The following is a 16,988-nucleotide window of genomic DNA, read 5'->3' on the forward strand; positions in this document are numbered from 1 at the left end:
TTACCGTAGTTACACAAAACAAGCAACAACTAAGCCAAATTATGTTTTAGATATTTTGACCATTTTACATTAACTGAGTCCGCAGGAAAACTGTGAGTCCTCCTGACGAAAAGTGCTGGATGCATATTCTAATTTTCGAGTAATCTGTTAGTTCATGTGTCAACTGAGGGTCGCGTTGAGATAAGTTGGGTTCGTCTGCTGGCTAACTTCAAGTTGACTTGAATTGGTTTGAGAGCAGGTTGAGCGGTAAAAGAAGCTATAACGCTTGTTCGACTTCATGCCGCAAGAATCGACAGCCGGATGACGTCAAAGTACCGCGAGAGCGATTCGCAAAATCATACGGAGGAGTTTGCTTTTAAATTGCTCTCGTAGAACTCTTACCTCATCCGGCTGTCGGTTCTTGCGGCGCCTCATGAAGTCAAACAAGCCTGACCGTGGGTTCACACCAGCCGCGTTTGAGGCGTCAAATTTGCGTATACCGTGTCTAGTTTGCCGCTTGAAAGCCGTTTCATTTGCGCGTGAAAGCCGTGTGTGAAATTCCAGTCATCGAGACATTCACGTGGAAATTCCCGTCATGGGAGGGGCTTCTGCGACTCCGCTCGCTTCCTGTAATCACGTCACTACTAAAGCAAGCTCCTGATTGGTTAACGTGGCACCTTTGTCTGCCGAAGTTAAAATTTTTAACTCACACGTTTGCCGCGGAAACGCTCAATTCGCAATAATACGCTCAAAACGCAAATGAGGGGGAATCGCGTCTACCGTACTAAATGCCTCATTCACGCCGCGAGACTTTCAGACGCGCGTCAACGCATCTTTACATTGACTTAACATTAAAATCACTCGTGCTTGACCCCTCTAACGCAGCTGGTCTGAACGCAGCCTAAAGGGTGCATCAATCAGTGGTTAGTGGGTGGAGCTAATGACTCAGTTTCGCGCAGTGCTTTCTAGTTAAATGAGTCCATCAAAGACCGTTACGAAAATTCCGCTTCAACACACTATCAATCTAAATTATCGAAATCGAGCAAATTTCTTTTTTCTTTATCAATTAAAAAGCTAAATAGAAATAAATTACCTGTGATAACATGCTAGAATGTCTAGGGTTCACGTTTGCTTTAAGAACCAGACTTTAATGCATTTACTGAATAGAAAGGCAAATCTGATCAAATCAGAAGCAAAGAAAAAACAGTTGTCTTTAAATAGCAAGTATGATTGTGTCAGTGAGATGAGAGACTTGTTTTTACAAGGCTCCTGAAGGAGCCTCGTTATGACTGGCATGAGCATCTGTCCTCTGCACTGGCTGTGTTGAAAACCAGGCCAATGCAAAGTGCTACTGTTACATGTGGGGTTGGTATGTGCATTTGTGAACCAAATGGCTCCATTTCTTTAGTGGGAAGAAGAAAGCACTGTTGTAAGCTGCAGGTTGATGTGTATAATGTCCACACAGCTTGCGACACCTAATGAAATAGCAATTATATACTGTTTTCACACAGGTTTCCTGAACAAACTCACAAAATTGCTTGGACAGGCTGGCCGTGCTGCTTAAAAGAGCAATGCCTTGATAGTGCCTCTGTGTTTATAATAACTCGCAAGTGGCTTACATGTTGTTGTCTTCTCAGCTGGAAATCATTGTGGTTTTAAGAAAAACAAAGGGAACTATTTTTAGATTCTTAGAAACATAAGGTGTGATGTTCTGCAACACTCAAAGGCTTTTTTATTGTGCAGAAGTGGCTACATAACAGTCATATAAGTGTTTATATACTGCTGTATCCCCAGGACATCTTAGAAGTGACCAATTGGAGGAAGCCACCCAAATCAATTTCAATTGTTGACATTTGCTTTTGGAGCTTCAGATGATGATATCACTGATTAGGGAGCGATGTGGAACGCTTGACCTGTTTGTTTTACGGGGAAATAGTATTTCTCAGCTAATTTCCCACTGATAACTATCTGACAACTCATAGTAAGGCACATTATCTTGAGCTGAGGTAAATGGTTTCTTCATAGTGTGAATTGATTTTGCCGGATGCCAGAGCCACTTCAAAACACTCAGTTTTTTTTTAGACTGAACCCATTCTTTTACAGTTTCTATTTGTATGTAAATTATCAATTATTGTTTTTTCCAGAGTTCTGCCACCCAGCTCGTGTTTCACATGTAGAAGTACTGTAGTGAGGTGATGTGCTGTTTCACCTTAACAAATGATGTTTGCACCCCCACGCCTCACTTTCCTTTTGCAATTATCGACTGTTTGCACTGCTGACTATATAGATTTTTTTCCCCTATGTCACGATTTAAGGTTTGGCTAACTGGCTATAATATATTTGATTTAAATTCAATTTGGTATTGGTTGTGTGAAAATCACTTTCATGAAATGTTTTTGGAACGTTCAAAGCCAGAATTTTAGGATGCATCGCATTACACAAATAAAAAGAGCTTGTCATATTCCACAGTTAGCTAACTTGGCTGCAACGGCCCACAAAAATGGTTTTAATGGATTAAAGCAGATCATTGTAGTTGTGCAGGGTTGTTAAATAAAAAGTACACATTACATCTTAAGATGTTTTAGGTGAAGTGATGTCATATTCATCGTAATGTATCTTAAAGGGACACTCCACTTTTTAAGAAGAATGCTCATTTTCCAGCTTCTCTAGAGGTAGGCATTTGATTTTTGCCGTTTTGGAATCCATTCGGCTGGTCTCCGGGTCTGGCGGTACCACTTTTGGCATGGCTTGGCATAGTCCATTGGATCTGATTAGACCATTAGCATTGCGCTCAAAAATAAACAAAAAGTTTCTATATTTTTCCTATTTGAAACTTGACTCTTCTGTAGTTACATTGTGTACTAAGACCGACAGAAAATTAAAAGTTATAATTTTCTAGACAGATATTGCTAGGAACTATACTCTTATTCTGGTATAATAATCAAGGACTTTGCTGCTGTAACATGGCTGCAGGAGGCGCAATGATATTACACAGTCCCCGAAAATAGTCCCCTGCCATTGAAAGTTACCAAGGGGACTGTTTTCGGGCGGTGCATAATATCATTGCGCCTCCTGCAGCCATGTTACAGCAGCAAAGTCCTTGAATATTAATACCAGAATAAGAGTATAGTTCCTAGCAATATCTGCCTAGCAAATCGCAACTTTTAATTTTCTGTCAATCTTAGTACACGATGTAACTACAGAAGAGTCAAGTTTTAAATAGGAAAAATATAGAAAATCTTTGGTTATTTTTAGCGCGATGCTAATGGTCTAATCAGATTTAATTCATTGTGCTAAGCTATGCTAAAAGTGGTACCGCCAGACCCGGAGATCGACTGAATCGATTCCAAAACGGTACAAATCAAATGTTTAACTCTAGGGGAGCTGGAAAATGAGCCTATTTTCAAGTGGAGTGTCACTTTAAAAGTCTAAAGTTTGGCAATGTAAACTTTTTCACTGCAGTGTTTACAGTAAGAGCAATGAAAAATTGACGCATTTTAAGGGCATATGTAGATGTTTTTTGTATCAGTAAAAGTAAAATACTTCTGAATGTCTTATATCTAGACACATGCTATTTCTCAGGTGTATTCTGATGGTTTTCAGGAACCCCATTGATATACAGTTGATATTCAATATGACTTTGATTTGTCTTAGCTCCATTCTTCCTTTCTAGATCTGCACGTGAAGCTTGATTGCAGACATGCACCAAATTTTCCACTACATTTATTTTCTCATGAATGTTTGCATATTTCAGTGATTGCCTTCTAGTGGGTTCAAATATGCAGAAATGGCAATCTTACACTCCTGGAGTGAAGCGTGTTCTCATTTCACAGCGTCTAATTGCGTTTTTGTAAAACGGTCAATTGTTCCACTTGCACAAAGACTAAAGTCGATGCTTTGCATTGACGTAATGACAGATTCCTGACTGTGATCGTTCATATCAGTATTCAGAATATATGCAAAATAGTTGCCATGATGCAAGGGTATTAAGGGTCGTTGCTCGGGCGTGTTTTTGGATGTGTGGTAGGTGATTGCGTACAGGTCAGATGGAACGATTGAACCCGTGAGTCTTTGACATTTTGGTTCTTAGAAATAGCTTGTTCCCTATGTTGTCCCCTGGTGAAAATCCTTAGAAAAGTCAACCAGCGCATGATATGAGGTATCATTCACATCTACAGCGTCATCCTGAAATGTGATACTTAAATTTAAAGGTTTGTTTGAAATGATGAGCAATTGTAGCATCAATGCATGCCATAGTAATCACCATTAATAAAATGCTGAAATAGATCCATCCCCACTGGTTATGCTGAGGCTCGAAAAACTGCATGGAAACGCAAGGTTTGCCCAACAGCTGCTCAGATACGTCAACAACTTGGCTCTTTTCCATCTGACTGACTTTTTGCAACTTGACCGGTGCAACAGACACACAGCGTTCCTGTGTTCGCTCCATCTCTAACATTGCTGCACATTGCCTTTCCCCGATCCCGTTCTCAGCAGCGGAGCAGTGCCGGTCAGCCATCCAATCCAGTTAGCAGCCATCTGATCCGGGTACGATGAGAGGGCTCTGTCATTATCACTTGTAGATTCATACCGCACATTACCATATGACCTTCCCATTGCTGTCAGTCAGAAAACTGCCACAGTACCCAGCCACGAGGTGACTGTTCATGCCAAGAAACCAAAGATTCTCCGCCCATATCCCTTTCACAGGGTTAATGGCCACTTAATTGGCTTACCTGCCAATGTGCGATGAGTTGTGAGCTCTGTAAATTCAATTTGGTGCTGACACGTGCCACTTTGAATGTTTATGGCTCTTTTAGTATGACGTAAAGTATCGCTCTCCATTTTTTACTCACCCTTACACTACATTCTTACTTTGCAGTGAAGTGTGAAGGGGCTTACCCAGCCGTTCAGAAAACGTATCGTATTAAACCGCGGTAACTGCTATTTGTAATGAATTTTGGATTAGGTGCGACAAAGTGGCTTTGATGACCTTTTGGAAGAACGTATTTAGGGGTGCTGTGTTTGATGCTGCTTTAGTTGAACAGTCCCAGTGCAACACGAACAAAACTTGCCGTAACAGACCTGTGTAGGATACATCAGTAGATCGAGAAATGTCAGATCATCTGGAGTATACTTGTACAGTGAATTATTCGGCGTCCCATGTGAGGAGACTCTGGTTTCAAGCTGAATGTCTAATGTGTTTTTTATTTCTTCGCAGGTGCAGTGGACCCTAGTTTGGACGTGAGCGACCGAGGGACCTTCCCCACGGACTATATGAAGGGAGGGGAGGGGGAGGGGGGGCTGCTGACGTGACTCCCAGCTTACAGAACACACAGGTCAGCATTGCTTTCAAACCATGCATCTTTAAATATTTACAGACGATTCTTGAAATGTCACGGTTTAATTCATTTCTTGTCCAATGTGTTGGTTTCAACGTTGAATTAGTGGCTTTAAATTTAGTAGATGGTCCTTTCTCTTTGCCGTACAGCTAATGTATCACATTCGCCACATTTGTCTGTGAATGCCTAGTGATTTAATGGTGTTTTTACACATTTAAATGGTGTTCCCAACCTTTTTGTTCCAACCTTTGGGCTCAGGAACCCATTATTGAAACCGGACCAGAAAGGCGTTTCTTTTAACACCATGTGTTAAAGAGCCCCTTTTACATTAGAACAACATTATTTAGTGTATTTGGTGTAATACAGTGTGTTTGCATGGTTTATGGTTCAAAAAACACATTATTTTCCAAATACAGTACATTCATTTCAATTTTATTTATATAGCGCTTTTCACAATTGGTAATTGTTTCAAAGCAGCTTTACATTAATCGAAGCAATGGAAAAAATTGACAGATAACATAAGTAGCTAAATACAGGGGCTATGAATAAACTTTACAAGCGAGCGTATTAATAATGTAACATATAGAAGAGGGTGCTAAGTTAAGCCAATGTTGGCTGACTCCTCGAGGTTGAAAACCCCCTAGGAGAAAAACCTCCTGACTTTTTTAGCCAGGAGGGAAAAAAGTCCTAGGAGGGAAAAACCCTTGGGAGATTATATATGTATATATGTAAATGGATAAGGAGATTAAACGGGTTCCGCCGGTGGTCGTTGGTCAGGCATCGGCTGGGCATCACGTTGAAGGACGACCAGTAGATCAGTGGTGTGTTAACCTTCACGGCAGCCGGAACTGGGTCTGTTTGTCTCATTGTCCTCGGGATCGAGCACGGGACAGGGAGGGAGAAACATGATCCTATTAGCGTAGGGGCCGTTCGCATGTAATGCAAGTGTCACACAGTGTTTTGGTTTAATATCTGCTCGTTCCAGACAGGCTAGCTATTGCAGCATTAGTATATTACCCAGACAAGTTATGTAAATGCTTTTTTTTTTACATAATTGTTGCTCCTTAAAGCCCTGCGTCCCTGAAGCGCATTGATCATCGTTCTGAAAGGCGCAGTGTCCGCCGATTGGCCAGCTATTATGTATATTGAGACACTATACGCAAAACATTAGCCCTGTTTTCTCCATCAGCCATTAAAAAAACCTTGTAAGTTGACTGCTTTTATTAAGCCAGATGTGTTGGTAAGGTTTATATGATCACTATAAGCTTCTGTCTATCTCAGTGGTTTCTCAGAGCATTGCATTTGTAACGCAAAAGTTCATAGGTTTGAACCAAGGCAACACGCATACTGATTAAAATGTATACATTGTAAAGCACTGTAAGTCGCTGTGGATGAAAGTAATTGTATAAGGGAATGTAAGTACTAATCTTTCAAAACTCACAGGAAAGTGCCATACGGTAACAACATTTGAAGCAGCTTAGAACAAAGTGCATAACATCTGGATAATGGTTGACCTTTGCTCACTGCCCTCCATATAGGCAGTAGGCCGTTCCCATTCTCAGCCATAAGCCATGAGATGTTTACCTTTTCTTTATGATTATGCCCGTTTCATGTGAGCACAACAAGCGTAAGGGAACATGCTGGGTTGATTTGGCCAAATTGGAAGGCTGTGAGTAATATATAGCAGGGCTGGATGGACCGGGAAAAATCTGGTAGTGTTTATGCGCAGTGTAGCCGCATCTGCACACAGCCTAGTCCTTCGGATGCCTTGTACCCTTAGGGCTCCAGCACCTGCATAATGGAACAACAGAGAAGAAAGAAAGTGGAGGGAGATCAAATGACAGAGTCTTGGGTTTCTCACTTCAAATGTTTCTTTTTTTTTACTCGCACCAGGAAAATATTTTCACAACCTTAGAAGGTTGTGCGTTGATATGATCGAGCAGCCTTGTCATTGTCTCGTAAACATTTGTCTTATTGCGTGTTTGGCTTTTTGCCCCTATCGGCACTGTTGGAAATTGATGATGGAAAGAAATTTCTGTTAAATTTCTGTGGGCTGTGTATTACACTGCGAATGAGGACTGGGGCTGTTAGCATCTGAAAATACACTGTAAAATGGTCCAAATGACTTGCATGCTATCTTCCAAAGTCATAACTTTGTGTGAAGAAGAATAGACCAAAATGAATGTTGTTATTTACTTAAAATGACCAGGGACCTGCAACTCAATGTGGTTGGACCAAAAAGTGAGTGAAAACCAATATCATTCAGATTTTGTGAATGACCAATTATCTTAAAGAATTACTCCACTTTCTTAAAAAAAATCCAGATAATTTATTCACATGTCATCCAAAATGTTGATGTCTTTCTTTGTTCAGTCAGGAAGAAATTATGTTTTTTGTGGAAAACATTCCAGAATTTTTCTTATTTTAATGGACTTTAATGGACCCCAACACGTAACGGTGTTAATGCAGTTTAAAATTGCAGTTTCAACGGAGTTTCAAAGGACTCTAAACGATCTTAAACGAGGCATAAGGGTCTTATCTAGCAAAACGAATGTCATTTTTGGCAAGAAAAATAAAAAATATGCCCTTTTAAACAACAACTTCTCGTCTTCCTCCGGTCCTGTGACGCGCCAGTGCGACCTCACACAATACGTCATCACGTCAAGAGGTCACGGAGGACGTATTCGAAACTACGCCCTCATGTTTGCAAGTGTGGAGAAAGAGGACCGTTCCAACGTTGTTGTAAGTTGAATGATACTAATAAATGTCTTTGTGTCAGTTTATTGTTTAAAATGGTCCGCAAATGTGCATTTCATATATGTAACATGTGACCTTTCCACGTCATTACGCAATTATGTGAGGTCGCGCTGGCGCATGACAGGACCAGAGATAGACGAGAAGTTGTGAAGTTTAAAAGGGCATATTTTTTATTTTTCTTGTCAAAGGTTACAATCGTTTCGCAAGATAAGACCCTTATGCCTCGTTTGGGAGTCCTTTGAAACTACATTGAAACTGCAATTTTAAACTGCATTAAAACTGTTACGTGTTGTTGTCCATAAAAGTCCTTTAAAATGAGAAAAATCCTGGAATGTTTTCCTCAAAAAACATAATTTCTTCTCGACTGAACAAAGAAAGACATCAACATTTTGGATGACATGGTGGTGAGTAAATTTTCTGGATTTTCTGGACCCAAAACAAACCAATCATTACATATTGCATACTTTTCTCAAATTTAGGTTTGGACACATCATGGATTTTTTTATTTTTGAGCTTGACAGCCCGGTCCTCATTCATTTTCATTATATGTAAAGAGCATCCAAGATATTCTTTTTCCTTTTGTGTGCCATGGAAGAAAGTCATATTGGATTGGAAATACATAAGCAACTAGTAACAGAACTTTCAACTATTCCTCCAGCCTAGCAGGATTTTATTTTGCCGTTTGTCAGCGATTTAAGAATTGGGGCAGGCGATGGCACGTATAGAGATGGAATTAAATAAATAAATAAATAAAGGTGCTTAATCTCGCTTAGTGCAGTGTGAACGTTGAGCAGTGCTGTGTCCTGACAAACATCTGCCTCACACACAGCCCAGCGGGATCAGCTAAAGCGATTAGTGCGCTCACGTCAGTCTGTGGAGACGGGTGCCCGTTACAAAAGCCAGAACACCAGCCATCCCTCCTACACTCCACCTGGAACACTGACACAGCGGAGAGGGCACCGTTCCAACAGCCGCACAAATACCAGCAACAACCCTTTTCCAGCGTGCATCTGCTATTCTGCTTTTTGCCTCTCTTAAAACAAAGCAACACGTAGCTCTGAGGACTGAACAATCTGTTGTGGTACTAAAGCAGATGCTTATCACAGCCAGAGTTTTTATCCCAAATGTAACTTCTTAATTAGTTTGTGCGTAATGAAATATGCCATTCATTAAAGTCTAATTGTAATCTTAAACTTCCTTTGTACTGAGACGGGGGGCACGGTTGTGGTATCGGAAAACCTTTCAGTGCTCTCTGTAAAAAGAGACCATCCTGAACATGAGTTTACAGTTAACCTCATTAAAGCAAAGCAGAAGCAATACTTCCTGAAATGGGCTTTCAACAGGTCTTTTCTCCTCTCTTCTCCTTCTCATCTCCTTCTAGCCGTTTGTGTTTATCTACTCACTGTTTTCTTTTTCTTTCTTAGGGGCGGTTCAATGGTATTTCAAGCATTCTGACTTATTAACATAGTTATAGAGTTGTTTCCTTATGCTAAACGTAGGCAAAGTGTCAAAAAAGCAGTTGGGCGTGTTCCAGAGTATATCTGTGCCGAATGCACTTTGTACAAGTTTCGTAAATTTTTTTTCGATTACAGGTCCAGCTGACGTTTCAGGGGTTTTCTATATGTATCACTTCTTTATATGGGCACTTCCCCCAGAAAACCCCGCCCACCCGTCAATCAGCGGGAGTCGCTAGAACTTGCAAACATCTTATCACGCGACAAATCTTTGTTTAATTTCAAAACTTAACAATGGCACGAAAGAAGAAGTGTGTTTTTGGATGTTAGGAGAAGAAAGCCAACCTTATGGAAACAATGGATATAGTTTATTATCCGGGGTAGCAGCGGAGTTTTGCGTGTGTGTTTGATGCACTGGATTTTCCCAACTGTGTCATGACGAGTTGCACGCGGTAAGACAGACTTCTGTCTTATGTTGGAAATAGGCGTGTGCATATTATATATAAATGACACGAACATGTAGTGAATCATAAGTTAAAACAGTGTTGTATAGTGTAGCATGACTCGTACTCGCTCCTCCTGCGGTATAACTCCTCCTTCACTTTTTCGTACGTTATCGGAAAGATTCGGTAAAGCTAATCTTTCTTTTATAAATCTGATTAAACTAAAGACTCTTCGGAGATAAAAAGGATGTAATACTACTCTATAGATACTGCAGATTAACATCAGAAATGCAGAAACAGCGTGTGTTACGTGAGCTTTAACAACATGATTCTGGAGTCCCCAACTTTGGCAGTGACCTGCTTATAAAACCTGCACTATAGTTTGTTTTATTACGCGAACACCAGCTTACACGCACAATCGAACAGTGTACAGTGCACGCATACTTCATCTTTATCTGGCTGACCCTTGCGTATGTGTAAAAACAGATTATTTCAGCCTTAAGACGTCATTTTTTTGGCAATATGTTAACTCTACTCTTAGATAGTGTTTTTTTTAAACATGGATTTTACCTTTGACAGACAAACCAGTCGTATTATATAAATTTTAGTAAGGCAGGATTACGCAAGCAGCATTACTGAATATCAACATAGCTGTGATTTGGCCATAAGCAGCAAGTCAAAAACCACACATAATTTTAATCGTAATATTGCTCAATGTTCTGCATCGGCAATATCATATTAACATCTTCATTGTCTGCCATACTACAGGACAAAGCCCAAAGTTAGAAATGACTTTGCCGATGAGGTTTTCTCCGGGCATGTGTACAAGCCACATGCTTCATTTGATAAAGAAAAGGATGTCAGCACTCACAGGATTAGCTCACACCACAAGAATTAAAGTCAACATCCCTGCTCCTGTAGCACCAAGCATTTCACTTCCCTTTTAGACCTAAGAGAAAACACACACCTGAAACTGTGTGTTTTTTTTTTTTTTTTTTGCAATTTATGCTCCGTTTTTAATCTCGGTCTGTGTAAAGCTATTTATTTTTTTTACTCTGTTGGTAATGAAGCTTTGGCCGGTAGGCATCTTTCCAACAATTTCCTTATATTGTAAGTATTAGAGGTCTGCACCTGTGACAGCTAGTTTCATAACTGAAGACAATAAATACAATTCTTAAAACACTTTAACTACACTCCTGGTCAAATAATACAGCATTTGTGCCTATATTCCAGCCGTTTGTGGTTATTTGTAACGATTTGCCATAGATTTGCTTTCATAATTTCTTTTTATTGTTGGCTCGGATTAAGTTTAACACCCCCATTTGAATGGAAGGTGTTGAAACAAGCAAAAATATCCTTCTGCCCATGCCAGAAATGCATTCATGAAGAGCACTGACTGTGCAATGCAGGACAGATGTAGTGACTCATCTGGAATGATGCCTCTTTTTGGAAAGAAAATGAATTCTCAGGCGTGGATGTTCTTCATCTTATCTCTGGACATGCTGTGTTTTTGCCAGTGACACAGCTAACATTCAGAAAGGTTGATATTTTTATATATTTCTTAATTTTGCATATTATGCCTTGGTTGAAAAAAATCAGCAAAAAAAAAATTCAATGTATTGGAACCAATCAGTGATTCTGAGATTTAAATCTGCTTACTTAAACTAGTTCTGATTCACAGAAATGCACCTTGAACACCTATCCGAACTAACATTTCTTATCATTGCAAGTCATAAGACAAAAAAGAAGGAAAAATTTGTGTGATACACTGTAAAAAAATTCCTTGTGGCACTTAAACGCCCTAAATTAACAAGTAATTTCAACTTCCTTGACTAATAAAGAGTTGGTATAAATTAAGAAAAGAAAGTTGAATGGGCTTAGGTTACTACAACTTTATTTTTATCATTTATAGCAACTTCTAACTAGGCAAAAAATGTTAAATAAGATATTAATTCAAGTTGTTTAAACAAGCATTTAAAGGAACAGTATGTAGGATTGTGGCCAAAACTGGTATTGCAATCACAAACTTGTGGCTAAAACTGGTACTGCAATCACCCAACTGGTGGTCAATACACAAAATGACAACATAAACATCAGTTGAGGGCTGCAACTCCACTTTTTAAATGGCAATATCCTGGCCAGACCACTGTTGTCACTGATATAAGTACTTGAAATGAAAATGATTTCTTAATGTCTAGTGACATATCAGGGCCATTTTATGATTAATTTATATAAATTTCTTACATACTGTTCCTTTAAGTGCAACAAGGAATTTTTACACACTGTAAAAAACGCAGCATTTTTGTCAAATCAACATAATTTTTATGTTACTTTAACTTAAAGGTCACGTTCTTTTTGATCCCATTTTATAAACCCTAATTAATGTTGCTATAATAGCATAAATAATACCTGTAAAATGATCAAGCTGAAAGGCAGTGAATTCCAAGCGATATATTTTCTTTAACAGAATTCACCTTTCAAAGTCTAGCGAACGGCTGGTTTGGACTACAGTCCTTTACTTCCTGCTTTATTGATGTCAGAAGGACAGTTTTTTGATTAACCTTCGCCCACAGGAAAACGTCAGTCACCCGCCAGCTAAGCTAACGGCAAGTTAAGCTGCTATCGAATCACAACACACTAAAAAGCTACACAATCAGAACTCGATATGTATTTCTGAAGGAGGGACTTAATAGAACAAGAAAGACGTCAGCTCGTTTTAAGAACAGTAAAAACAGTGGTATACGGAAAAGTAAATTGTGTGAAAAATACCGCGTTTTTTACACGTGAAACATAAACACATGTTATATTGTGCACTGTAAACACAATCAAAGCTTCAAAAACATAGGAAGAACAGGACCTTTAACAAATTAAGTTAAACAATTTCAACTTGTTTTTATAAGTTATGTCAACTTATCACAGGTCAAAACTACAATTTTGAATTTACTAGCAAAACTAGCAAGCCTGTTGTTTTAAAGGGCACCTATTTCATTGCTAAAAACAACATTATTTTTATGTATTTGGTTTAATACAATGTGTTTGCGCTATTTATGGTTCAAAAAACACATTATTTTCCACTAGCGTACATTTTTGTAGCTCCAGATATCCCTGTCTTCCTGAAACGCACTGATTTTGTACCAAGCTCATTGATCTTAAAAGCGCTCCTTAACATGTTTGATAGATTCGCTCACAATGCAATGCTGACAGGAATTAATTTACAGTCCAAAGCAGGAGGAATTATGATAATGTCGGTCTTGTATACATCACCAATCCCAGGAAGTTAAGTGTTGCCTACAATCCGGTGTTTGTTGTAGTCCAAGAAATGAGATTTACATTGAGACAATAAAGTACTATTCGGACGGGATTAGTTTTGCATAGGGAGGTGGGGTAAAGCAAGTTTTATCAGAGCTTCTCAGTGATTTTAGTCCTGTCCGAATGCTCCATGTCAGTAATCATTACGGACAATGTCAGTGAAGATTACGGCGACTTTTACCTTCTGTAAAAAGGTCCAGAGAAATTACCTCAGGTAATACTAATCCAGTGCGAATAGACCAGCTGTAAATATACACGTACATTGCGTAATTTCCTGTTAATTTGCGGGTTTCTTTTAAATATAAAAGCACTTAAAGAAGGATTTACTTGCGTCCTATGTGGAAAAATGAGTCAGTGGCAAAAAAAATCAAATTTACGTCTTAGAGGCACGAAACTGACGTTCTCCCCAAACTGAAATTAAACAGTGTTTTGCGTTTTCCTTGCCTGTTTTATGTTGTTTGCACATCTGATATCAAGAAGCAAGGTAATGACGACGAGAGGTGACGCGCTGCGCAATCGAGTTACCCCTACCACTTTTGAATGTTTTACTGAGATTTCTAATCCCGTCCGAATTGACCATAAATATTACAGACGTCCTGTGGTAAAATACATTACGCCATCTACCCCTGTAAAACTAATCCCGTCCGAATAGGGCTTAAGTCGCGTTACTTTACTATAGGGTATGTACCTTTTGCATATCATTAACATGTACTTATACACACTTAAGCCCTATTTGGACGGGATTATGTAAGTAAATGCTTTTTACAGTGCTTTTATATTTAAAGGAACAGTATGTAAGAAATTTATATCAATTAATCATAAAATGGCCCTGATATGTCATTAGACATTAAGAATTAATTTTCATTTCAAATATTTACATCACTGACATCAGTGGCCTGGCAAGGAAACCCGCAAATTAACAGGAAATGACGCAATTTACGTGTATATTTACAGCTGGTCTATTCACACTGCATTAGTATTACCTTTCTCCGGACCTTTTTACAGAAGGTAAAAGTCGCCGTAATCTTAACTGACATTGTCCGTAATGATTACTGACATGGTGCATTCAGACTGGACTAAAATCACTGAGAAGACAAAAATTGCTTTACCCCACCTCCCTATGTAAAACTAATCCCGTCCGAATAGTACTTTACACACAAAAGCAAATTTTGGGTCAAAAGGGGACGAACCCAGCATTTGTTAGACTATAGTGAGGAGTAAATACTGAGATGAAGTGATATTTATTTTGTTTTTGAGGAAGATTTGTGTTCTGTTCTATTCAGAGTTTGTCACATTCAAACAATTAAATGCACAAACATGTGTTCTTCCTCTGACATGAAGCTATATGATAATAAAAGATGTTTTCTCTTACTCTGCCAGGCCATGCGGCCATGATAAATGGGTGTAATATACAGTGCGTCAGAAGTGGACACGTGCATTAATGGCTCTTAATAATTTGAGCGATGCATTTCAAATGCTACTTGTGCACAGGGGCTGATTGTTTCTAAATGATTTAATCTTGTTGTGTCTCCCTCCCGTTTGTGTCAGTAAACAGGAAAACTATGTGCTCATTTGAATAATATCACAAATTGTGTAGTTCCTGGCAGTCCCGGGCTGTGTGAGTTGTGGCAGCCCTCAGGGTCTGACTGAACAGAAACAAATCACTGCATTGCTTACACAATTACAAACCTGCGTACTATTCATCTGCACAGGATATGTGAATTACTTATCTGAATATGTCTCCAGATATCATCGCTTGCACACAATGATGCACAGATTGAGATATATGTTCTTCAGGCAGATCAGAGCACATATGCGTAGAAGGAATCTAGCTGGCATAATAGAACCGTCATTTTAATATTAAGATCGTAGTCTGGAACAATCGGGTTGAGGGCTGAACTCAAACAAAGCCTGGAGTTATCACAGCACAGTGTTTCGCCCGGCCCGCAATGATTATTTGAATATTTCTCATTTATTTGCTGATGATTCAGGGCGTTCGTAGTGTTGGTGTTGCTCACTGGCAGAACTGTCTGGAGTTGATTTACGGATACAGTCTGTTGGATATAAAATCGGAGCCTATTATAATTCTGCCCATGCCAACATGAAAATGTATATTTATTGGACTTCCATTTTTTATATGGGATCTCTAGCCGGTATTGTGCAGCAGATTGAGTGCTCTCACTTGATAAACCTCCACTTTACTCGTATCTGCCAGCAATTATCCTGAAACATTAGATCCAGATTATGCATACTTCTCCAATCCTATATTTACATCATCTCCTTCAGACTATAGGCTGTTTATGTCCTCCGTAAGGGAAGACAGATGTTCAAGGTTCCTTGGTTTTTCTTCCCAGACACCTCTGGTTGGGTCTTAGCGCCACCTTTGATTTCAGGGCCCCCAGAAGCACCTGCAAATGTGGTAAGGCGTTTAGTTTTGCTTAGAACTGCCAAAACAAAGCAGTTAAGGAAGACGGCGGGGAAACTTTATACAGTAGTATCAATATGGATGTTTCTGAATGTCTAAGTGGAAGGAGCAATGTGGCACGCTTTTAAAAGCAGCAGCAGGGCATTTCATGTCCCGCGAGGCCTCCTATAGTCACATGGTTTTCAAAAGAAGAGAGTTTGAAAGGCATCCAAGCCCTGGTTAAAGTTTGTGTGCATGTGTGCAGTGAAGGAAACAGACCTCGGATATTTGTTCAGTTTTCAAGCTATTAAACTTTCTGATTACGGTATGGAATGTTGCTTGAAATTAAGGAGTTCAAAAATGTTCCAAAAAAGTTTTTTCATGTACATTATATATAAATATAACAATAAACTCAAAATATTTTGCCTTAATTGCCCAGCCCTAGTTAGTAGTATTAATGTTAACCAAATCTTTCATGGCCGATTAGCTTTTTCTATATTTGATATGAAGTTTTAATGCTTTCCATTGTGACCCATTGAACTGTGAAGGTTAAATGTAAACCCAAGCTATCTGATTACATCGTTGTATGTTTCACAGGCTCGCGCATACGCCCAAACGCTCTTTCCACTGTTTTGACAAGCAAATTGCAGTGTGGCAGCATGCGCCTCAGTGGATCGTGGTACGGTCCAGACCCAAATACCAGAGAGTGAGTTATTCCCTGCACCGTGACCTGATTAATTGAGAACGTCTGAGGTCGTCTCTGGGTTGTGTTCAGGCTCCAGCCGATGCCCCAACCTCATCCATCTCAAAAGCTTGCGTCTAAAGGCTGGCCTCCAAACGCTGACCCCTCGCCCCGACCGCAGACAAAAAGTCCATGTGCTTAAGTTGATTGAATGAATGGGAGCGAGAGAGCAAGCCGGGCATCAAGAAGTAAAGATAACGCGTGTGCGAGAGAGAGAGACAAACGAGGCAACATTTGGACAGCTGCACGCGTGGCGTCACGTATCCGTGTCTGTCAGAGGAAGATATTTCTGTCTCCTTAGTGTGGCCCTCAGGCTTCCGAGCGGGCCATCTCGATGTCATCACCGCCACCCCGCTGTCATTGGCTAAAAAGGACTGCTTAAAGTACAGCGTGTGCTGGAGTTAAGGGTTCTGTCTGCTCGCTCCGGCCTAATTGGAGAGCCTCTGTCAGGCAGCTTGACTCATTGAAAATTACTAAGAGCAGTGCACTTAATAGGAAAGCAAGGAGGATTGACTATAAGGTCATGATACCTCTATATTCAATAGAACAATGAAATTC

At 39.7% G+C, this 16,988-nt stretch overlaps 1 protein-coding gene across 4 annotated transcripts in view; it reads left to right on the plus strand.

Moving 5' to 3' along the window:
- zmiz1a (zinc finger, MIZ-type containing 1a) overlaps positions 1-16,988 on the plus strand; it is a 156,204-nt gene that overhangs the window by 31,956 nt on the left and 107,260 nt on the right. For all 4 annotated transcript variants that reach the window (XM_055171100.2, XM_055171105.2, XM_055171099.2 and 1 more), the window contains exon 2: positions 5,201-5,318. The gene's annotated coding sequence lies outside the window, so the exon portion shown is untranslated. The remainder of the gene's footprint in view (positions 1-5,200; positions 5,319-16,988) is intronic.

Source organism: Misgurnus anguillicaudatus, chromosome 11 (genome assembly GCF_027580225.2).
Source record: "Misgurnus anguillicaudatus chromosome 11, ASM2758022v2, whole genome shotgun sequence".
Lineage (NCBI taxonomy): Eukaryota > Metazoa > Chordata > Actinopteri > Cypriniformes > Cobitidae > Misgurnus > Misgurnus anguillicaudatus.